The 26,377-nt window shown below is 37.6% G+C and overlaps 1 pseudogene; it reads left to right on the forward strand.

The window, feature by feature from the left end:
- The first annotated feature begins 2,973 nt into the window (after nt 1-2,973).
- The window catches only part of LOC110306809 (serine/threonine-protein kinase 38-like pseudogene), a 98,448-nt pseudogene continuing 75,044 nt past the window's right edge, over nt 2,974-26,377 (forward strand).

A 26,377-nucleotide genomic window follows, 5' to 3' on the forward strand; every position in this document is an offset into this window, starting at 1 on the left:
AGAAATGAATCCAACTCTTGAATTTTTAAGACTTTCTTCATGATCTAGAATGTGAGCTATTTTTCAAAAGGTCCCATGGGTTGCTAAGAATAATATATATTCTGTAATACTTGGCCATAATATTATGATGCTACCTATAAATTCCATTTGCACTATGTAAAATTTCTTTGTTAATATTTATTGTAATAAGCATGATAGATTTCTTCCCAAATTACCTTAGCTCATCTATTCCTCTAGTGAAATTTATTCCTTTTTGTGCTCACCTTTCTTCTTCTTCTGTATATTTCTCATTTAATTATTTTTATAGTACTAGCTCATAGTCATGACCTGTCTCAGTTTGTGTGTGTTTTGAGCTACACTTATTTGTCTATAAAATTTTAAACGTATCTTTGCTAGATATAACAATTTTAATTGTCAGTTATTATTTTGAGAGCTTGAAATATATTGTTGCATATTTTCCTAGATTTGGGGAATTTTCTCCTATAATTCTAATTGAAAACATTATTATTTTAATGTGTGTAAATGATGTTTTTATTTCCTCACATGATGAGCTAACATGAGTATGTGTGTAACCCAAGCTGTGTTAATACACAACTTAGTTCAAAGTATTTCCTTCTTTACTGTAACTATCCCTAGGCTTCAGCCTGAAAGTTTCTAGCCTCCACACAATCTAACCTTCCAAGCTGCCTGATTCAATCTGGCTTCTCTTGGCTTCTGAGTGAATTGTTCTACTTGACATCATACTAACTTGGGCAATATGTTCTAATCTTCCTGCTTCTTCTCGTTCACTGACACATCTGTGTCTAGTTTGCTCTCTCTGTAACCTCTTCCTGGAAGACTGTCCTCGTAAAACTGTCATACATACACACAGCCACCACCACCACCACCACCACCACCACCACCACCACCACCACCACCTGTATCTACCCTGTTTTCTTTCCCTGCACTGCTTTTAAGCCTCTTTTTCTTATCCTGTTTTTATTAGAGTTGAGCATAACCTATCTCTGTCTCATTCTGTCAAATGTTTCTCTGATTCATCACTTTATCTGTCCCTCAATTAGACATCACATTCAAACATGGATGCTTCCTTCTACAAACTAATCTTACCTTCATTGTATTCCAGTCAGATCATACTGTAATCCAGACCACGTCTGCATTTGCACCAGATCATATAGGCCATATATACAAGGCCTTTGGATATGATCCCCTGCCAGAGAAGCCATGTTGCTGGATTAAAATTCCTCTACAAACATTAATTAAATTCTTCTTGTAAGCCCATAACTCATGCACTCTGCCTTCTTGTAATATCGCAATGATATTTCATGTTCTTTTAACTGTCTTTTAAAAATTAATCATTGACATTAAGTTATCAGCTTTTCTACCTTGTCTTCAAACCATAAAACTATACTTATATAACATGGTCCATTCTGTTGTCTAGGTTTTCTATCATACTATGGCAAGTAAACTAACTGAACTCAGTTGTCCTCACACAAAAAGAAGACATTAAAGTAGGATAGAGACCTATTGAGAAGAAAGGTGCTAGTTGGAGTATATGTGGATGGAGGAGGGGAATGGGGATGACTAAACTTTATAAATGTATGAGACTGTCAAGTTATGAAAATTAGAAAAACATAGGAGAAATGTTTTAATAGATATTTCTCTAGAAATTACCTACAAGGGGCAAATAAGCTACTAAAAATCTTCAACATTATTAATCACATGGAAATACAAACGAAGCACAGTGAGATAAATATTCTTTATAAGCACTGCAGTGGACACTATAAAAACAAACAAACAAAAAAACGACACCAAAATACAAATTGGGAAACAACAGGAATTGGCAAAGATGTGATGGAGATTAAAAACGTGTGTGTATTTTTAAATTGAAATATAAAGTGGTACAGCTACTGTAAATCCCAGTATAAAAGGTCCTTAGACAATTGAAAATAGAGTTTCCATGTGAACTGTCAATCCTACTTCTGAATGAATGTAAAAAAGAATTGGAGATATTTTATATCAATACTGTTTTTAGCATTATTCAAATAAAGTTCTTAAGATGTAGAATAATCTAAATATTAGTTGCTGGAGAAATGGATAAATAAAATGTGGTATATAAGTCAAAATGCAAACTGGACTTTGAAACAAGGGAAAGTGCATTAAAACTTCTCACCAACATCAGTAGTAAAAAGAAATAATTAATGACCTGTTCAAGTGTTTATGAAACAGGAATTTTCAAGTGGCTCAGTTGGACTGTTCTGACTGAAAGTCTTTCAACACTAGGTGTTAAGTACCAGGGTGGGTCACTTAACTGAGCTGGTGGATATTTAAAGGATTTGGTGTCAGGACTTTCCAATCATGGATAACTGTTTTCAGGAACCCTGTCCACTTGGGACTTTCCTCAGGATTTCTAAGAGTTTTCATAATATAGGAACTGGCTTTTTTCAGAACAAGTGATCTCAAAGATGAAGGCAGAAGCTTTCCTTGATTTAATGCTACAGACAGTGAAAATACACAGCATTACTTGTATTATACTATGTTGGTCAGCCTGGTCTGCCCTCCCACACTATGGGATAAGACCACACAAAAGTGTGTAATCTCAGATATGGGGATCACTGGGGTTCATCTTGAAGGTTGGTTACTACATATCATCCTCTGCCTTATAGAAGTATCTTTTGAGAATTCTTTCTTCACTTTCTCTCCCAAATAATGTAGTTCCTTTTTATCCATACATTTGTTACACATATGTATATATCTATGCATATATGTGTAGGAATATATATATATATATATATATATATATATATATATATATATATATATATAATTGATTTGTTTTCTTATTGCTATGATGAAATACTTAAACAAAATCAAATAATAGAAAGAAGGGTTTGTTTTGGTGGGCGATTTGAAAGTGCTATCCGGCGGGCTGCAGTGCCTGAGGAGGAGACTGAGTGGGCGCGGGCGACTGCAGTTCCAGTTACTATGGCAATGACGGCAGGGGCAACAACTACCTTTCCTATGAGCAACCATACCCCGGAAAGAGTAACTGTGGCCAAGCTCACACTGCAGAATTTTTACAGCAACCTAATTTTACAGCATGAAGAGAGAGAAACCAGGCAGAAGAAGTTAGAAGTGGCTATGGAAGAAGAAGGATTGGCAGATGAGGAGAAAAAGTTACGTAGATCGCAGCATGCTCGTAAAGAAACAGAGTTCTTACGCCTTAAGAGGACCAGACTTGGCCTGGACGACTTTGAGTCTCTGAAGGTTATAGGAAGAGGAGCTTTCGGAGAGGTGCGGCTGGTCCAGAAGAAAGACACGGGGCACATCTATGCCATGAAGATCCTGAGGAAAGCCGACATGCTTGAGGAAGAGCAGGTGGCTCATATCTGAGCAGAAAGGGACATTTTGCTGGAAGCAGATGGAGCCTGGGTGGTGAAGATGTTCTACAGTTTTCAGGACAAACGAAATCTCTATCTCATCATGGAATTTCTTCCTGGAGGTGACATGATGACATTGCTGATGAAGAAGGACACCTTAAGAAGAGGAGACACAGTTCTACATCTCAGAGACTGTCTTGGCGATAGATGCAATTCACCAGCTGGGCTTCATCCACCGGGACATCAAACCAGACAACCTTTTACTGGATGCCAAGGGACATGTAAAATTATCTGAATTTGGTTTGTGCACGGGGTTAAAGAAAGTTCACAGAACTGAATTCTATAGAAACCTAACACATAACCCGCCAAGTGACTTCTCATTTCAGAACATGAATTCAAAGCGGCAGCAGATCCTGAAGAAATCCAAAACACCATCAGATCCTTCTACAAAAGGCTATACTCAACAAAACTGGAAAACCTGGATGAAATGGAGAAGTTTCTAGACAGATACCAGGTACCAAAGTTGAATCAAGATCAGGTTAATGATCTAAACAGCCCTATATCCCCCAAAGAAATAGAAGCAGTCATTAATAGTCTCCCAACCAAAAAAAGCCCAGGACCAGATGGGTTTAGTGCAGAGTTCTATCAGACCTTCAAAGAAGATCTAATCCCAGTTCTTCACAAACTATTCCACAAAATAGAAACAGAAGGTACTCTACCCAACTCATTCTATGAAGCCACAATTACTCTGATACCTACACCACAAAAAGACCCAACAAAGATAGAGAACTTCACACCAATATCCCTTATGAATATGGATGCAAAAATTCTCAATAAAGTTCTCATTAACCGAATCCAAGAACACATCAAAACAATCATCCATCCTAACCAAGTAGGTTTCATCCCAGGGATGCAGGGATGGTTCATTATATGGAAATCCATCAATGTAATCCAGTACATAAACAAACTCAAAGACAAAAACCACATGATCATCTCCTTAGATGCTGAGAAAGCATTTGACAAAATCCAACACCCATTCATGATAAAAGTCTTGGAAAGATCAGAAATTCAAGGCCCATACCTAAACATGATAAAAGCAATCTACAGCAAACCAGTAGCCAGCATCAAAGTAAATGGAGAGAAGCTTGAAGCAATCCCGCTAAAATCAGGGACTAGACAAGTCTGCCCACTCTCTCCATACCTATTCAACATTGTACTTGAAGTCCTAGCCAGAGCACTTAGACAACAAAAGGAGATCAAGGGGATACAAATTGGAAAGGAAGAAGTCAAAATATCACTTTATGCAGATGATATCATAGTATATATACGTGATCCTAAAAATTCCACGAGAGAACTCCTAAGCCTGATAAACAGCTTCAGTGAAGTAGGTGGATATAAAATTAACTCAAACAAGTCAATGGCCTTTCTCTACACAAAGGACAAACAGGCTGAGAAAGAAATTAGGGAAACAACACCCTTCTCAATAGCCACAAATAATATAAAATACCTAGGCGTGACTCTAACTAAGGAAGTGAAAGATCTGTATGACAAGAACTTCATATCTCTGAAGAAAGAAATTAAAGAAGATCTCAGAAGATGGAAAGATCTCCCAGGCTCATGGATTGGCAGGATCAATATAGTAAAAATGGCTATCTTGCCAAAAGGAATCTACAGATTCAATGTAATCCCCATCAAAATTCCAACTCAATTCTTCAATGAATTATAAAGGGCAATTGACAGATTCATCTGGAATAACAAAAAACCTAGGATAGCAAAAACTCTTCTCAAGGATAAAAGAACCTCTGGTGGAATCACCATGCCCGACCTAAAGCTTTACTACAGAGCAATAGTGATAAAAATTGCATGGGACTGGTATAGTGACAGACAAGTAGACCAATGGAACAGAATTGAAGACCCAGAGATGAACCCACACACCTATGGTCACTTGATCTTTGACAAGGGAGCTAAAACCATCCAGTGGAAGAAAGACAGCATTTTCAACAAATGGTGCTGGCACAACTGGCTGTTATCATGTAGAAGATTGCGAATTGATCCATTACTATCTCCTTGTAGTAAGGTCAAATCTAAGTGGATTAAGGAACTCCACATAAAACCAGAGACACTGAAACTTATAGAGGAGTAAGTAGGGAAAAGCCTCGAAGATATAGGTACAGGGGAAAAAATTCCTGAATAGAACAGCAATGGCTTGTGCTGTAAGATCGAGAATTGATAAATGGGACCTTATAAAATTGCAACGATTCTGCAAGGCAAAAGACACCGTCAATAAGACAAAAAGACCACCAACAGATTGGGAAAGGATCTTTACCTATCCCAAATCAGATAGGGGACTAATATCCAATATATATAAAGAACTCAAGAAGGTGGACTCCAGAAAATCAAATAACCCCATTAAAAAATGGGGCTCAGAACTGAACAAAGAATTCTCAACTGAGGAATACCGAATGGCAGAGAAGCACCTGAAAAAATGTTCAACATCCTTAATCATCAGGGAAATGCAAATCAAAACAACCCTGAGATTCCACCTCACACCAGTCAGAATGGCTAAGATGAAAAATTCAGATGACAGCAGATGCTGGCAAGGATGTGGAGAAGGAGAAACACTCCTCCATTGTTGGTGGGATTGCAAGCTTGTACAACCACTCTGGAAGTCAGTCTGGCAGTTCCTCAGAAAATTGGACATAGTACTACCGGAGGATCCAGCAATACCTCTACTGGGCATATATCCAGAAGATGTCCCAACTGGTAAGAAGGACACATGCTCCACTATGTTCATAGCAGCCTTATTTATAATAGCCAGAAGCTGGAAAGAACCCAGATGCCCCTCAACAGAGGAATGGATACAGAAAATGTGATACATTTACACAATGGAGTACTACACAGCTATTAAAAAGAATGAATTTATGAAATTCCTAGGCAAATGGATGGACCTGGAGGGTATCATCCTGAGTGAGGTAACCCAATCACAAAGGAACTCTCACAATATGTACTCGCTGATAAGTGGATATTAGCCCAGAAACTTAGGAAACCCAAGATATAAGATACAATTTGTTAAACACATTAAACTCAAGAGACCGACAACCAAAGTGTGGACACTTTGCCCCTTCTTAGAATAGGGATCAAAACACCAATGGAAGGAGATACAGAGACAAAATTTGGAAGTGTGACGAAAGGATGGACCATCTAGTGATTGCCATATCCAGAGATCCATCCCATGATCAGCTTCCAAACGCTGACACCATTGCATACACTAGCAAGATTTTGCTGAAAGGACCCAGATATGGATGTCTCTTGTGAGACTATGCCAGGGCCTAGCAAACACAGAAGTGGATGCTCACAGTCAGCTATGGAATGGATCACAGGAACCCCAATGGAGGAGCTAGATAAAGCACCCAAGGAACTAAAGGGTACTGCAACCCTATAGGTTGAAGAACAATATGAACTAACCAGTACCCTGGAGCTCTTGTCTCTAGCTGCATATGTATCAGAGGATGGCCTAGTCGGCCATCACTGGAAAGAGAGGCCCATTGGACTTGCAAACTTTATATGCCCAAGTACAGGGGAACGCCAGGGCCAAAAAGGGGGAGTGGGTGGGTAGGGGAGTTGGGGGGGGGTATGGGGGACTTTTGGTATAGCATTGGAAATGTAAATGAGCTAAATACCTAATAAAAATGGGGAAAAAAAAGAAAGTGCTATCCATCATGGTGGGGAAGGGATGTTGGTGAGAGTAGCTCTAGCTGTTACTGTGAAATTATGACATGACTGCTCACATTGTATTAAAAGGCTGGAAGCACAGAGAGATCAGTCCTGGTGTTTTGCTTACTTTTACCATTTTTACTTCAATTTGGAATTCCAGCCCATGGAATGGTGCTATACATTCACAAAAATTCTTTCCACTGCACGTAATTCTCCCTAAAGTTCCCTCACAGTTATGTTCTGAGATATGGTGATTCTAAATCCCACTAGTCTGAGGAGTCAAGATTACCCATCATGTTCAGTATTAAATATATAGGGTATTATAATCACCTGTTCATATGCCTGACATTTACACTAGGCTGAGCACATTTTGAGCAGTGTGCATTCCTTGTTTACAAATGTACTGCTTTTGCCAAAATTAACGAAGGTTGGGGGAAGGGTAAGGCAATAAGGGAAAGAAGGAACAATCTTGATTAATTAGATGCAATTGTCACAATGCTCTGTGACACACAAGAGTTCTAATTCTATTAATTAGCAGACGATTAACAAAGAAAATGTCTTCAGAGTGGCAGTTGGGAATGAGAAGGAAGTCACCAAAGCCTTCATTTACAGCTTGGATGCTAAGGAATGTGTGCACACTTTGGCTGCATCACTTTGCACTGTTCTAACAAGCATGTTTAGTCATATTTTTGTCTAATTTTCTTTTGTGTTCTCTTTTAAGAATGTTTTACTCACATATCCTGGCACACAAAGAGGAGGAAGGGAAGTTATAAAGTGGACGGTGGTCTTGCAAATAACAGAGAAGGAAGGTTCTCAATGCTGAGAACTTCCTAAAATCTTTGTTTTTCTGAGTTATAAACAGCCCCTGCTGAGAGGGCCATAGTTGCTGAAAATAATTGCATTCTTATCCCATGACAATATTCCCTACTAAAAGAGAATTATACATATAAATATGTTGGTGATACTTCAACTGTTTAAATTACACAACTGTAATTCTATCCTGGAAACAGCTCCTATGGCTTTTGAAGAAAATTCTTATCTTGTTTTGTTTTGTTTTGTTTTGTTTTTTCATAATTGTTAGTTGGTGCTGGTGTCTTCACTGAACTATGAATAAAATTATGTGTTACTTTTATTTATCATTGTGCCTGGTATATAATAGACACATATTATAGTTTATACTAAATGAATTAAACTAAGTACTCAAAAAGCCATAATGATGATTGTATACTGACTTATTCCTATCATGCACAACACTGATTATTATCAATGAAAACAGTGAGCTGGCCTTCAGGTCTGTCTGAATTGCAACACAATTTAGTTACATTTTAGGGACATTCCTTCTTTAATATACACAGATATTTCTGACATCATCTAGCAACTATTTTTTTCTTTTTGGATTCATTTTGCTGATTCTGATGGAACTTGACTCTGTCTTCCGAATTTTGAGATCCAGGATTTCTTGTGCTTTGATCTTGGTGGGGGGATCCTAACATTTGTTTATGGGTATGGGTGCCACACGCAAACTCACACTTGGTACTTCTTTGATGTCAAACCCTGAGCTAAGATAGGGTTAGTAATGTTTGTCTGCTTTATGAGATAGGGAGAGTGGTTCATATATAGTCCTGGAAACAGAGTCACTGAGTAGGCTAGCATGGTGTTCAATTTTCCCAATCCACCATATTCAGGATTAAATGTACCCAGATGTTGAAGGCAGTTAACTAAACAGTTTGTGTTGAGACCTATTGGGAACCTAGATGACCTCATCTTAAAGTCTGATGTCTCATCCAAAGTATTATTCCTGTTCCTTGGATAACCTATATTCAGTGACTGGTAAATATGGAATTATAAAATTCTAACCTCAGTTCCCAGACCATTTTGTAAGACTATTCCTAAAGCAGAGCTCCTGGGATCAACTGCACCCCTATTGGGAATTCTTTAACATATACTCATCTACTTCTCCCTCTGCTCCATTCTTTTTACATCATCCACTCCCGAGGTATTGATCTGGAGTACATCTGGAGTAATCTTTGTTCGAGAGAGGGTTTCCTTATGTAGCCCTGGCTCTCCTGGAATTTGCTCTGTAGATCAGGCTGATCTCAAACTCAGTCTACTGTCCCTTTCCTCCTGAGTGCTGGGATTAAAAGCGCGCACCACAACCATTTGGCAGCCAAAGTAATCTTGTTGTTTGCTTCCTGGAAAACATTACCTCTAATGAGTCACTGTAGTTAGGTTCTTTGATGTGTTGCAGACTCATAAAAATACATATTTACTTTTTGCTTTGTGATATATATGTATATATATATATATATATATATATACATACATATATATATAATCACCCTAGTTCAGCCAAAAATTTGAGTTTACATTGATAAAGCATAATCTATCCATCAAGAGATATATAATTCACTTGTTCAGTACTTATCCTAGAATTCAGCATGAGAACTTAGCACTGAAGGTCCCAGATTAGAACTCAGTACTTATGAGTATAAATTATTTCCAATGAGTTAAGAGTAATGGAGCTTATTATTTTACACACTGCAGGTATTATAGGATGCCAATAGTTTCTCAGGCTTATTTTGTACAGCTAGTTTCATACTATGTTAAAATAATATAATTTTCAAGTAGTATGTTTACTTACTTTGTCTCATATGGTTTTTATCAATTGAGAATTCAATATATTAAACTATTAACATTATCCTAATTAAAAATCAAATGAATCTTTTTATTGATAATTAAATGGTATGCATTTTAAATTACATATACTATTCATAAACATAGAGATATAAAAATCCATTGTGGTTATAAGCTACTCTGGAAGGTCTTTTCTAAATGTTTCTTGGTTTAATATAATCACAGAAAATGTCAAATTGCTATGCTTTCAAACTACTTGGCAAGAGGGTGTCTAAAGTGCTAAGCTAAATATTTGGGTAATACCACATAGAGAGTAAAAATTGCTTGAGCTTTTAAGATAGGACATAAAACCAAGGAAATTCCTGCAGTTAAATATTTTTGCCTCATTTTAAATCATCCTTTCTTCTTCCTCTCAGCATTTTCCTTCTGTGGAAAATAAAAGAAATATTACCACTCAGATTTGGCTTGCATGAAGGGGATCACAATGTCTTATGTCTTCTTAGCCATCATCTAGTACCAAGTTCTTTTTGTAGATTGTGTAAATCAAGGTTCATCCCTCTTCTCAGGCGTTAATGTACCAAACAACTTCATTGATCCAGCCCCCACTTATAGCCTATTAATAGTTTTTAGATTTATGCTCACATGACTACCCGAAAAACTATCAAATTGGAGAAAAGATAGAATTCTTAGGGTCAATGTCCCACTTAGCCATGAGCTATGGAAGTCCTCATATAAACAGCAAGCTAGCTTCAGCCAATTATGAATTCATGCAGGTGCTTTCAGGGAAATTAAAGGATATCTGACATTGATAAAGTGAGAGAGTTTAAGCTGTTTAAATCTACCACTTGGTTTGTGTTGTATTTTTTCCCCTTCTGTCTCAGGGCTTGCATATTTTCTGAGCTTTTCTTTCTTCAGCTTTAGTGCTCAATAGGCTTTGTAGGAGCAGGGGGGGGGGGGTTATATTAACCAGATGAGTACGTATGGATGAAATCAAAGTTTTATCTTCTCTGGTGGGTGGGCTTGGTAAAGGGAATGAAAATGTTTGTTAAATTTAGAAGGCTCTTAGAATGCTTACAAACCACAACAATGTGTTTTCAGGACACAAAAATTGGAAGACAAACATATTGCCCCTAAGCAGCTACACTCAAGATTGAACTGAACACAATTGAAAACACTTGAGAGCAGTGACTTGCTTGAAGTCCTGTTAACTGCAAGATTTCAATTGGTCCAAGAGCACAAAATCTATGTAAAGAATAAAAATTAGTGTATGTGAACAGCTGTCAAGAGGAAATCACTGTCAATAAATGTTTTAAAAATAGCTACAAGTTTTCATTAGAGCATAGATTTTTTTACTTGGCATCTATTTTCTCAAATAAATGGCATGCCCAGTTGTGCATGTTTTCATTTTAATGTTGACAAAAAGTCTACTGATTCCGGTGAATGCAAGACAACCACATTAGAGGATTCAATGTAATGAAATGTCCAAGTTAAGGAATTGATTATCTTTCCTAGAATGGCTATTTTCTGAGAATGACAATCGGCTGACTAATATTATATCTATAAAAATCAGCCTGGGATATTCTTTTATGTCCCCTAACAGTTATTTTAGCCACTAAAGTCCCTTAAGGGATACTGACTTGTTTCATAATTTGAGTGAGAAGGAACCTTTCTTGTCCTGTCATTGGCTGGATTTATGTGTTTATTTATCTTTCTGTTGAACATTCTGTCTTCATCTCTGCTATATTACTGAGCAATTGTTTTGAAATTTTCAGTCTTATATGTACTTAAGTTTATTTTTCTAATCATTGTCTTTCAATAAAGATTGGAAGTAGCCATATCGGTAAAATTCATATAAGGCAGATTATTATACCACATGCTGATATAAATAGCTGAATGCTGTCAGAATGTTCTACAAGCTTACCCTTGACCTTTCCTGAACAGAGAGGGAAACTTTTTTCTATTATGGTTTAATTGTGAAATGTACCCCAAAGCACTCATTTGTTGGAGTGCTTGCTCCACAGCTGGTGGCAGCTTGGAAAAGTTGTGGGATTTTTAGGAGGTGGAATGTTATTGTAAGAAGTAGATCCGTGTGTGTGAGAGGTTACATTGAGGCTTTAGAGTTCTCTCTCTCTCTCTCTCTCTCTCTCTCTCTCTCTCTCTCTCTCTCTCTCTCTCTCTCTCTCTCTCTCTCTCCCTCTCCTTTGTTTGAATCTGGTTTATTCTGCCTGATATTAATTGAGTTTATCTTCCTTCTTATTCCACACGAGAAAAGTGGTGGTTTCTTTTTTTTTCTTTTTCTTTTTTAATTAGGTATTTTCTTCATTTACATTTCAAATGTTATCCCAGAAGTCCCCCATACCCCTCCCCTCACTCCCCTAGCCACCCACTCCCACTTCTTGGCCCTGGCGTTCCCCTGAACATAGAGGTCTCTTACCACCTCTTGCTATTGATGTTCTGCTTCCTGACTGTGGTTGCCATGTGACCGGACAGTCTTCTGCTCCTGCTAACAGGTCTTCCCTGCCAGGTTCTATGGCATCACACCATGGCGGACTGTATCCCTCTGGAGCTGGAAGCCTAAATAAACCCTTTCTCCTTTTAGTTGCGTGTTCCTGCAGATAAGAGGGAGTTATAGCAACAGAGAAAGTAGCTAAGATACTTGTGTTTCGTATAGACAGTGATCCTCTTTCCACCTGCCTAAGAGATATGAGGAAAATCCCTGATCCTTTGGACCTCATACAGTGTGAGGTTCAATTACTCCTGTAGAAGATACTCTAAGATGGGTTAGAGAACTCACTACTGCAACACTTTATCTTAATTCTTGTGTTATTCAAGGTCTTCATGGGAAATAAAATGTAATTTAAAATTATGAAGTTTATTATCATTTGATCTACTTTTTTCCCCTGGGCAGTGAATAGGAGATAAACATACATGAATCTTGCCAAGAAACATCTAGTTCATCTGTGTGAAGCATTACCAAGTATACCAAAAACATATTGGTAGTTTTCAGAACGCTTAAAACTATTCTTTAAAATGTTGTGCATAAATCTGATTCTTTGCCATGTTTTAAAGAACATCATCATTATACACCAGCTAACCAAGCCATAACTTGGAATTTCATCCTATTTCATTGCTTTCTCTCAATAGCAGCAACAAGTTACTTTAAACTTTGGACTCTGTCTCTGAATTATGCTGATTCCTCCTTTCTCTTAACCTACATTACTCTTGTTCATCCCTTATTGTATCCATAATAATCCAGCCACCAATCTCCATCCCAACTTTTAGAGCCCAGTATTCTTTAACATTTTCCAAGATCCTTAGTACTAATTCATTAACTCTCCATGTCACCTCTCTGAACCCTTCCCATCTTGAGCTTTCATGAAACTCAATTATTTGGCATTTTTTGGAAAGTGGACATTTGTGTCAATCATTTGCCCTGCCTGGAGTTTTTTCATGCTTATTATCTATCTTTTTTCTTTTCATCATTAAAGATTTTATTTTAATGGTATTATAAGGCATAGGGACAAACCATAGTATTTCTTCCTGGTCTCTACTCTTCTATAGTCACTCAACAATGACAACTCAAGATTGATTGGGCTTTCTTTTCAAAGATAAATTGTATTTCTTAGAGGACACAATCTTGATGACAACCATTTACATTCAGTCCCAACATGGACTTCTGCTTTCACAGTTTGAAGAATCATGTCCCCCTCCTCCATGATTTCTCTCTACTTCAGAGTCCAGTTACAAATGAAGATAAAACCAAAGGTTCCCATAGCATCTTTTTTTTTTTTTTTTTTAATATGGCATTTTGCAAAAGCAATGCAGAGGACTTGGAGATAGCAATGTTTACTGATTTGTTCTGGAAGTTATAATGAGAGACAGAGATGGACAGTCATGCAAAAAGCCACATACAGCAAGGTCTGAGACTGTTATGAATATAGAAACTCCAGTCCTTGTGGAAAGGGGTTGCCATGCTCCTGGCAAGCACAAACACTGAATCCCTCAAATTCACTCCTTTTAGTACTTTATTGAACCTTCATTATAGAGCCCAAACTAGTTAAACCTCCAGTGGGAGGTCACCTTGACCTTCAACTTCTTTTCTCTCTCCTAAGGCAAATGGAGAGAGTCCGAGAGTCTGAAGCTATCTAGACACAATCCAAGCTAACTACATTCTCTCTGACATAAAGCAGTCTGTGAGATAGCTTAGGTGGTAAAAGTGCTTTCTACCTAAGTCTGAAGACTTGAGTTTAATTTGGGCTTCCACAGTGAACACAAAGAACCAATTCTGAAAGTTGTCCTCTGACCTCCACAAAGCCATACACGACACACACACACACACACACACACACACACACACACACTCACCTGAAAAAAGATTTACAGAGAAGACCAAAACCTATAACCAATAAAATCATAGTGGAGGGGGGGACCTTACTCCAGAGATTCCTGAGAGTTTTAGGAGCCATGTCAGGAAGCAGGGATAATAGCCATATGTACTTCACCATATCATAGAATCTTCTCCAGGTAGCTTCTAGACTAAGTTCTCTTTCTGTGATCTGACAGCTGTGTGACACAGAGCTATTACTCTTGATACACTTTGTCATCAAATATCTGTATTTGGAGGATATAGTGCAACTTGTTCTTTGAAGATTTCCAGGAAAGTCAGAATGAGGCTTTATGGAGAGCTTCAACAGAAAAGACTTAAGTGGTAATCACAGTAGATCCAGTCATCTTGAAACCATGGGGATACCATGAAACACTCTTATTTTCCATGCAGAGAACCTGAGATCCAGAAAGGAGTAAGTCATTACCAGGTTAACTTTGTGGCCCTGAAAATTCAGGTATCAACACCAAAGTATATGTTTCCTAGAGGGGATGATGTAGAAACCTTCTATTGCCTAACACAGTACTAACATGCAAAGTACTGCATGTGCCTATTGCCTATAGTGTGGCTCATGTGCAATAGGAATTAGCATTTCAAATACAAAATGAAAAGGGTATGTAGTGTCTCATGGGGCAAGGTGATGAAGACTATCTCTATTTTATCATGTTTCTAGGTCTTATGAGTTCATCTGCCCCAACAAGTAACACTACCATATGACTCAATTATACAATTCTTAGGCATGTAGAATTTAATATCCTCTCATGTGGTTACTCATATATCCACATTCATTGCTGTGCTATCCACAATAGCTAGGAAATGGAAGTGGTCTAGATGTTCACCAACTGATGAATAGAGAGTGAAAATGTGGCTCATGTAAACAATGGTATTTTATATATATGTAAAGAATAAAATTTGTATGTAAAGGTATGGAATTAGAAAATATATTGAATAAAGTAGGTAAGTACCAGAAGGACACTATAATAACCTCATGTTTTTTCTCATATGTGAATCCTAGCTATGACTCTTTAGTTCTGTTTAACATGAAACACCCGTGGAAGCCAGAAAATTAAGTCCTACATACAGGACTTCTGTGCATACAGAAGTTTAAGCAGAGAGGGATATAGGAGATGAAAATTCAGATGTGAGCATAAATAATGGGGCAAGGATTTTAAAAAAGTTATATGGAAGCTTGTAACCTTTGTTACTCAAATAATAGATGCCAAAAGAGCAATGGAGTTGGCTGAGAGCATCTACCTCTGTATTTGTCAGGCACTGGAAGAACCTCTTAGCAAACAGCTATATCAGGTTCCTGTCAGCAAGCATTTGTTGGCATCTACAATAGTGTTTGGATTTGGTAACTTTATATGGAATGGTTTGCCATGTGGGGCAGTCTCTGGGTGACCTTTCCTTCAGTCTCTGCTCCAGGCTTTGTCTCTGTATCTTCTCCCATGGGTATTTTGTTCTTCCTTTTAAGAAGGACTGAAGTATGCATACTTTGGTCTTTCTTCTTCCTGAGCTTCATATGGCCTGTGAATCGTATCTTGGGTATTCCGAACCTCTGGGCTAATATCCACTTTCAGTGAGTATATTCCATGTGTGTTCTTTTGTGATTGGGTTACCTCACTCAGGATGATATTTTCTAGTTCCATTCATTTGCTTAAGAACTTCACGAATTAATTGTTTTTAATAGCTGATCAGTACAACCATTGGACTGGGCACAAGGTCCCCAGTGGAGGAACTAGATAAAGGACCAAAGGAGATGAAGGGGTTTGCAGCCACATAAGAGGAACAACAATATGAACCACCCAGTACCCTCAGAGCTCCCAGGGACCAAACCACCAACCAAAGAGTACACATGGAAGGACCAATGGCTTCAACTGCATATGTAGCAGAGGATAGCCTTGTTGAACATCAATGGGAGGAGAGGCCCTTGGACCTGTGAAGGCTCTATGCCCCAATGTAGGGGGATGCCAGGACAGGGAAATGGTAGTGGGTGGGCTGGTGATCAGGGGGAGAGGGTATGGGATAGGGGGCTTTCAGAGGGAAAACTAGGAAAGGCGATAATATTTGAAATGTAAATAAAGAAAATATCATATGTATATGTATATATATATATGTATACATATATATATGTATGTATGTATGTATGTATGTATGTATGTATGTGTGTGTGTATTAAAAGACAAAACCAAAACAAACAAACAAAAACAGCAATGGAGTTACCCCGCATGCTGTGATGCTGATGCTGCTGCTCCAAGAAAGAACATTGTGCCCACATTCAGGCATGAGATATCCAACATGTGGATAAATGGGATTCAAGCATTGGCCAACAAGAGATATGGAAACAAAGATTCTTCTTTTGTCATCTTTGTTCATAAACTGAGATGACAATTTCCTTGTAGCAAGATGAAAATTCTGGACATAGTTGGAATTTAGTCTACTACAAGCTTGGGAAGAATGTTGTATAGGAAAGATGATGGAAAACCAACATGGAAAGAGATGCAACTGTGAAAATTGAGAAATGTATGAAAAACTTTCAAATGACACCTTCAAAAGTATACAGCTGAAGATGTCATCAAATATAGCTGGGAATGAATCCTGGTCTGGCTACTTCCTAGCTCTATTATCTGTGATAAACTACTTAAACTTTTCACAGTTTGGGGTCTTCCTGTGTAAGCTTGTCAATAGTAGTAACACCTCAAAGGCTATTTATGAGGCATCTTCAACAGTAAGTACCAGATCATATTAATTATGATAATCAACTACATTTTAAACAATTAAGTCACAAATAATGTTTAATTTTTATTTGGTTCTATGTAGAATGTGGATCTAGAATAAGGGTTAATAGTGAATTATGGAACTAGCTTTTGCAGGAATCCTCTGCATCAAGGACCAATAGCAGTACATATTGTCAGAGACATTATATAATTCCATAGAACTTTTAAAAAAATATTCTAATTAGATGGCTAACAATTGGATACATCTTATCTTGTGCCAATGATTGTTCTTCTTTGTGGTCAATATATTTTTATAGCACACTAGTAGCAAATTTTCCTTATATTTACATATTTTTTCATAAAGTGTCAAAAGAATTCAAAACACTGACTTTTCTTTTCCTCTCTTAGAGGTGCTTCTTCCCACCTCCTGTTGCTTTTCCTTTTTCTCTTTTCCCTCTGCTCTGTCTCTTTCCCTCTCCTTCACATTAGGATACTGATAATTTAGAGAGCTGTTTTAAATTTAAACATTAATTTGTACCTTCCTTTTTGTGCATATTCTCAAAACATTGTGAAACCTCAGCTTTCTGGAAGAGGTTTGGACAAACTGAAATGCATAGTAAGGATATTCTTGAACCTGTTGAGCTGCCTGTCCACTGAGCTCCAGATTTCCAGCTTTTGTCAATTGTTACCCAAAGGCTGGGCTTTGCTGGTGTAGCTATTTTTGAGTAATTTTTGCCTCTGTAAGCAGCCTCTTCTTATTCATAACTAATAAAACTCATTGGTTTGTCAAGCTGGACTTTAGTGACATTTATACTTTGGCCTATCAAGAACTCCCTATCTGGGGTAAGGAAACATATGTTGAATCTCCCTAGAAGAAGTTTTGACTCAAAGAGCTCACATAAAAAGAAAATATTTTACAAATTTTTATGGTTCTGAGAACTCTATTTGGACCCAACAACAACAACAATGACAACAAAACATCCACAAACTGGGTTTGTTTTAAATAGCAAAAGTATCTACTCCGGGTTCTAAATATTTGGAAGTCCAAGTTCAAGGTTCTGGTGAGGACACACTTTCTGGTTCCTAAATGGTACCTTCATCACATGGTGGAAAGGACAAGGCAATTTTCTGGGGCCTCTTTTATAGAACTACTGGTCCTGTTCATGCGGGGGTCTTTCCTCACAACCAATGACCATATCTCTTAATATTAACAGACTGGTGATTAAGCTTTGACATATAAACTCTCAGGATCTACAAGCACATAAATTATAGCATAGCTCTTGAAGCTTGGTCACTCCATGTTGAACATCTCTACTGTGATGGGTGTGTAACCAGTAGAGCAAACTGAAATTGCAGAGGTGATAGAGAGAAATGTAGAGAAGTAAGTCCTCAGATCCTTAGGACATAAAAATTTGTCCAGACAAAATACAAGATAGTATTTGAATTGTTATTAGGAAGTTAAGTCATAATCTATCTTCCCTTTGATTTAGGCTGAAGAGAAGAGCTCTTCAAATTGTGGTCTTTAATAGAGATTATGGTTATATCAAAGTTTAGGATTTGTCAGGCTATTTTCAGGGAAAATGATTAGGTCTTCTGAAGTTCACAAATGATACTAGATGTTATCCATTGAAAATTTCTTAATGACTAGTTTCATAATTTACTACATATCATGCCAGTGAAGGCTTATGGAGATTAAATTAATAAACTGAGCTCACAACCTAGGTAGTTTTAAAGCTCACCATTCTATCCCAATGTTTATGAAGACTGAATTAACAGTGTAAGCTCACAAAGTTAGCTGGTTTCAAACCCCACCATTCTATCCCAACTACGTGACCTGGTAAAGTTTACACTTCAACAAATACTATTTTTATCTAGAGCTATGCACTGACAAGATGTGCTTAATTCTTTTAAAGGGTAAATAATAAATGTAATTAACAGCAAGACATAAAGCATGTATCAATTTCCATATGAATAGTATTAAATTCAATCAACATATTCTGACACAGATTTTTTTCTTTTAACTACAGTTTAAATTTTTCTCAAGTTCTTTAGAGTAATTGTGCCAATCTGGTGTTCAACAGAACATTTTTCTTTCAAGATATTTAGTATATACAAGATTTTGTGATCAAATAAATCTGGGAAGTATTCCATGTAATTTTCTCCATTTGGTGTGTTAAAAAAAATAACATGGAAGAACATTGAAGATTCTGGAATGGTTTGTCACAAAACAAACCCTCCGTGGCTTTGTTTGTATTTCTTAAAGTCACTGTGCCTCGGAAAGACTTTTATGTTATGCTTATTTTTCATGCACTTTTAATTAAAATGTAGTTACATCACTTTCTTTCTCCTTAATCTCTCTAGCCCCTCTCAAATCCCCTCCCTCCAATCCCTTCCATGTCTCTCACCCAACCTTAATTTTATAACCTCTTTTCCTTCAATGAGGTTATATGTGTATATGTGTGTATTAGTATGCACAAAGGTATAAATACAACCTTTTGAGTTCATTGTTGTTGTTTCTGTGTATGTGAATTCAGTGATAACTACTTGAAATTGGATAAACAAATACAGGCTCATTCCTGGGAAAAAAATAATTTCCCTTTTCTCTTTACAACAATTAGTTGCCTGTGGTTCTTTGTCTAGGCCTATAACCCCATGAAAATTTCCCTCTTTCATTTGAACATGTCTTCTGATATTGTCATTGTTTATATTTATGCAGAGGCTGCTTCACAACATTTATATTCTGTCTCTTACAGTCTTTCCACCCCCTCTTCCACTATATTCCCCAAGTCATAACTGCAGGAGTTATGAATTAGTTATGTTCATTAGAGCTGGACTCTCCATACTCTGTTGATATTTGCATGGTGTACACTTGTGGCTTTATCTGATGGTCTCAGTTTGTTGTAAAGACGGGCTTCTCCAATGAGGGATGTTAGCCATACTGACCCATGGATATATGAGTAAGATTTAGAAGATAGTAAGGAATTACACTCATCTATTAAGGGGTCAGAAGTAGGTTCTTTTATAACCATACTTGCTACTAGGTTTCCAGTATCAGGCATGAATTCCTTCCTGTTGAGTGGGTCTCAAGTCCAAGTAAAGAGCTGATGGTTATGACCAACATGTGCATGCCACTTATAGGTTTATCAATTTCTTGTCATTCTGGTTATTTTTGTCATTCTTAAGTGTCACAAGTGGGTAGGACTACCTGTGACTTGGACAGTCTTAGTATTAAGACACTAAGTCTGGTACCAGAAAAGTTAGACTGTAGGAATGTTGCTTTCTGGTTAAATCCAGTTCAAATCATTCAAGTCCTATATCCTGTATGTTCAGTGTATTCAGCGATATTTTTTCTTTAAAAAAGAAACACAAAGATTTCAGAATAAGATTTATTTATGAGCTAGCTTTGGAAAGACACATTTTCACTTACAATATCTTTAAAAGATTTGGATTAATTTTCTACAAGATTTGACTTTTATAGATGTTATTTTTAGTAAGTAATATATGCACAAGTCTATATTTCATTTCTCTGTACAAAAAAAAAAAACCCTGACTTTATAGAAACAGAAGGATGGTCTAGGTCTTAAATGTTAATACTCATAACTTTGTTGACAGCACAAAGGAAAGAATCATTTTAATCTTCTTTATTCAGAGTCATGGTTATAGGATAAAGAACCCAGAATGCTGTCTCATATGTAATGGGGGTCCCAGTTAAATTGGAGCCAATATCTCCATGATGGCTTGACCTGATTCAGACTTGTTTTATTAATGTGACAGACTTCATTTTTTATGGTATTCCTAAGCAGTTTTAGTAGCATCCATTTCCCTCTCACTGGAGATTGGGTTAAGGAACACCTTGCAGTGATCCACTAAACACACCCATTGTCAGTATGAAACACCTTAGGATCTGTTGATATATTCACTGCTCAATTAGAAGTTGCTTCTCCCTGAAAAAGAAAAATATGGTTGAATCCAGGTGTATATTCTATTCCTTGTTTCTTGTAATAGAATCTTCTTTCTGGAATAGTTTCTATAATTTAGCTTCATACCATGCAGTGTTTTGCTCCTTATCATTTCTACTGGGGCACTAAAAGTTATCTACATTGTTTCAACATTCAGTGTGCTGTGTCATCAACTACAACCTAATTAGGAACCTCTTTGAGACTTCTAAACAGCATGGGTGTAATTCAAAGTAATTATTATGCATGAAAATGGAATTGGTAAGAAGCAAAGAGAAGACAATATGTTTGTCACAGCACCATTCTTGTAGCTTAGAAAGATAGATGATGTAGGTTATGACCTGTATGTGGAACAAGGGTCATCTGATGGAGGCTGGAGCTAAATCAAACCTGTCAAGCAATGAAAGATGGCAATGAGGTGGGGGTCACAGAGGAGAATTAATTTCCAAGTTGCAGCCTGAAGCAGAGGCAGAAGAGCCTTGGTTTCTTTCTCCCTCTGTTCAATCTCTTGCCACTGTCTTCAATTGCCAAAATTCAGATCCCTTGAGTCTGAGTCCTGGGTAACAGTGTACAGGATTTGGTTTCCTCACATTAAACAGATAAGAGATGAAAAAAGGTAGACAATTCAGGTGACATGCCCAAGCTCTCTGTCACACAGCAACAGCGGCTACTTACACTGTTTCCTAAGTTTGGAGCACCTTCTCAAGGGTTTTGTGTACTTTCAAATACTTCATACTGTATTCTGACATTTCTATAATTCAAGTAATCTGCTTTTTATTTCTGAGAACTTTATAGAGCCATTTAATAGAGGCTGTTGGACACTAGAAAATTATTTTTAATTTAGAAATTATCTAATACATATCTTGCCTTTATCATTGTAGATGTTTAGATGTTTAATTTTAAATAATGTCATGAAAATTACTTGAAAAAGTTTTAAAGTTTTTGTTTTTAAATTTAAAAATATTAATTAATTCTTTCAAAATTTAATGCACCTTATATTGATAATATTCCCTTCCTTTACCACCACAGCTCATTCAATGTCCTCCTCCCCTCGTTATAAAAAATGACTTTTAAAAATTCCACTTCTCCAAATTTATTTGCCATTGAAAGCTCATCCTCTCATTAACATAAAGCACTGTTAGAATAGATTCTTAATCAGAAATGCATAATGCAAAGAGCATGTATCATTTTGTGAAATTTATTTGAAGTTTGCCTTTATATAGGCTTACCTCTAAAAGATTCCTTAGGATTCAAAAAAATCAGAGTTACTCAAGAAAACCTAAATGCTTAAATCCTTGTGTCTGCTACTGGGAACATGTCACCAGATACTCCAGAAAATGAATATGTTCTGAAGTGGATGGAGTGGAAGATTAAATCCCTAAGTTGGGTGAGTATGACATAATAATACTTGACGAGTTCTTAAAGAGTTTAAACAGCAATCAAAGGAGAAATGGCTTTCTGTAGCATAAGAACATAGAGACTGAAATACAAAAATGGAAACATTTGAATGGTTTTCTAGAAATATTTCCTAATGGAGTTGTAACTTATGACCTCAGAATTGGGTTTCTTTGGGGGTGGGGTGAGTGGGTTATACAGAAATGGATGGAGCAGAGGTTTTTGAAGTAAGTAAAAAGAGCAAAGAATACCTTGTGGGAATATACCTAAGAAGTCAGTCACTTGAGCTTTTACTTCCCACTAGAACTGGCTCTCATATTTGCATGGTAATTTACCATGAACTATGTTAGCCTATATATATATATTTCAATTCTTAGGTGAGTGGTTACATTCAGAGACGTTAAAAAACGGCTTGTTCAGAGTGAGAAGTAAAAGCCAGGTTGTGGCTAAAATCAATAGTACTGGGCAGAGACTAAGGGGAAAAATTCAGAGGTGTATTCCTAGTGCTTGCTGTCAGCCAGTCTAGCTAAATCAGTGTGAAACTCACTAAGAGACTCTGCCTCTCAAAATAAAATGGAGAGCTACTGAGTAAGAAGATACTGATTTCTGGTCTCCAAATATGCATGCATAAAACTGCACATATATGTATGCTTCTTCATGAATCTCTCTCTCTCTCTCTCTCTCTCTCTCTCTCTCTCTCTCTCTCTCACACACACACACACACACACACACATACACACACACATACACACACAAACACGGAATGGTTAGAGGCCAGTTTCCAACAGCACTGTGTGTGCCAGAGGATCCAGATGTCAGGTATGTGGAAAATGAATCAACTTGGAAAACATAGATGCAAATACCTTTGACTCTTCATTTTACTACTCAGGAGAACAGAGTAGACTGAAAAGTTTGACTACAAGATACCCAAATTGGTTTATGTTGTTAGGAAAAACAACAGCAACAAAAATCCCCCAAACAAAAACAACAAAAAATACCAACAACAACCTTGCTACATACATACAATTATTGAATACAAAAAGCCCAACTTGGATGCATATTAGCCCTTTACCTGCATACAGCATGTATCTTAAACCAACATTACAGGTTTACTGGAAACAGCTTTTTGAGTAATCTCTTGTATAGACTCCTTAGACTAACTCTGGACTCAGTGAATTTGGTGTTTTAGATTGATTCTCAACTCAGTAAGATCTAGAATCAAAGTGGAGACAAACTCCCTATGAGGTATTTTCTAGAATGGAATGTGAGTGTCACTATTCCCTTGTCTGGGATCCCAGGTAGAATGAAAAGGAGAAAACAAGCATTCTTGGCTCTTGGTTTCTAAACCTCATCATGTGACTTGAGCTGGCCAATAGACTTGCCCTGAAGTAACTACTTTCTTGTGGAGATTTTAAGATCCAGCACATTTTTTTTACAACATTTTACTCTGCCTCTGTGAACTGCAAGTTGCTGAGAACAGCTGTTAGTTCCCTATATCCTGAAATGAGTAGAGTAGGCAATGGGAAGCAGAGTCCACATAATCGGTAATGGACATGTAACGAGACAGAGCACGCATGCTACTCTAACTTAAGAATTGGAGAGTTATTGGTCACTGTAACCTTGCCCTGACTGACATATTTGAACCTACCAATGTAGACCATGGAGAGGCATATTCTAGGTATGGTTTTGCAAGCTTTTCTCCATGAGGTCATTTCGCCAGGGTCCCATGCTACTCTTGGATGAGAGTGTGTTCTTAGTCATTTAGCAATTATCCTTGATATCTTTAAGGCTTTTTGTCCTTTTATTCTTTTCCAGTATTGACAATGTGCTGAAACACTAAAAATTTGCATATCAGATCATGTACCTCATTTTCTCTGGTTCTGAAGACTACAATCTTTCCCTTGTTAATGTTCATGAAAAAGGCAACATAAAATGCCACACATGGTCATTCTTGCTCTGTTGCCAACGAACCCTATCATTTTATCACTCTTCCAGTTCAAAAGTTCAATGCTTCTTAGTGGTAATAATTGGATTATTTTAAATAGCTGCCTCAAAGCATTCAAAGATAAGTCAAATCATATGAAAATGAAGACTGATAAATTAGGAGGATATCACCACTATTCTCAACAATAAAAAAAAAAAAAAAACTTCTGGGGGAATCACCATCCCTAACCTCAAGCTCTACTACAGAAAAATAGTGATAAAAACTGCATGGTATTGGTATAGTGGCAGTCAAGTAGATCAGTGGAATAGAGTTGAAGACCCATAAGTGAACCCACACACCTATCATCACTTGATCTTTGACAAAGGAGCTAAAACCATCCAGTGGAAAAAAGACAGCATTTTTAACAAATGGTGCTGGTAAAACTGGCAGTCAACATGTAGAAGAATGCAAATTGGTCCATTCTTATCTCCTTGTACAAAGCTCAAGTCCAAGTGGATCAAGGACCTCCACATAAAACTAGGTACACTAAATTTAATAGACGATAAAGTGGAGAAAAGCCTAAGACAAATGGGCACAGGGAAAAATTCCCTGAACAGAACCCCAATGGCTTATGCTTTAAGATCAAGAATTGTCAAATGGGACCCCATAAAATTCCAATGCTTCCGTAAGGCAAAGGACAGTCAATAGAACAAAAGGGCAATCAACAGATTTGGAAAAGATCTTTACCAAGCCCTTGATAGAGGGTTAATATTCAATATATACGAATAACTCAAGAAGTTAGATTCCAGAGAACCAAATAACCCTATTAAAAATGGGAAACAGAGCTAAACAGCGAATTCTAAACTGAGGAAACTTGAGTGGCCAAGAAGCACCTAAAGAAATATTCAACATCCCTAGTCATCAGGGAAATCAAATCAAAACAACCCTGAGATTCCACCTCACACCAGTCAGAATGGCTAAGATGAAAAACTCAGGTGACAGTAGATGCTGTGGAGATGGATGTGGAGAAAGAGCAACACTCCTCCATTGCTGGTGGGATTGCAAGCTGGTACAGCCACTCTGGAAATCAGTCTGCAGTTCCTCAGAAAATTGGCCATAGCACTACCTGAGGACACAGCATATACCCAGGAGATGCTCCAACCTGTGATAAGGACACATGCTCGACTATGTTCATAACAGCCATATTTATAATAGCCCCAAGCTGGAAACAACCCAAATGACCCTCAACAGAAGAATGGATATAGAGAATGTGGTACATTTACACAATGAAATACTACTCAGTTATTAAAAACAATGACTTCATGAAATTCACAGGCAAATGGATGGAACTTGAAAATTTTATCCTGAGTGAGGTTACTCAGTCACAAAAGAACACACATGGTATGCATTCACTGATAAGTTGATATTAACCGGAAAGTTCAGAATACCCAAGATTCAATTCACAGACCATATGAAGCCTGAGAAAAAGAAAGACCAAAGTGTGCTTCAGTGCTTCTTAGAAGGAGAACAAAATACTCACAAGAGAAAATATGGAGACAAAGTGTGGGCCAGAGACTGAAGGAAAGGCCATCCTAAGACTGCCTGACTTGGGGACCCATCCCATATACAGTCACCAAATTCAGATGCTATTGTGGATGCCGAAGTGCTTGCTGACAGGATTCCTGGTATGGATGTCTCCTGAGAGGCTCTGCCAGAGCCTGACAAATAAAGAGGCAGATGGTTGCGACCAACCATTGGACTGAGAACAGGGTTCCTGATGGAGGAGTTGGAGAATGGACTGAAGGAGCTGGGGAGGGGGTGTTGCAGCCCCACGGAGTGATCAACAGTGTCAACAGGCCAGATCCCCTGGACTTCCCGGGGACTGGACCACCAACCAAAGAGTACACATGGAGGGACCCATACCTCCGGCCTCATACATGGCAGAGGATGGCCTTGAAGACATCAGTGGGAGGAAAGGCCCTTGAGCCTGAGGGTTTTCGATGCCCTAGTGTAGGGGAATGCCAGGGCTGGAAGACAGTAGTGAGTAGGTGGGTAGGGGACCACCCTCATAGAGGCAGGGGGTGGGAGGATGGCATAGGGAATTTCCAAAGGGGAGACCTGGAAAGGGGAAAACATTTGAAATGTAAATAAAGAAAACACCCAAGAAAAAAAGAAAAAAACCAACAAAAACAAAAACAAAAAACAAAGGAGGGTATCACCTTAAGTGGTTTGCTAAAATCATATTTGCATCTGGTCAGCACAGACACTAACATCTA

The sequence above is a fragment of the Mus caroli genome, unplaced genomic scaffold (genome assembly GCF_978045245.1).
Source record: "Mus caroli unplaced genomic scaffold, Mus_caroli_1 scaffold_2, whole genome shotgun sequence".
In the NCBI taxonomy this organism is placed as follows: domain Eukaryota; kingdom Metazoa; phylum Chordata; class Mammalia; order Rodentia; family Muridae; genus Mus; species Mus caroli.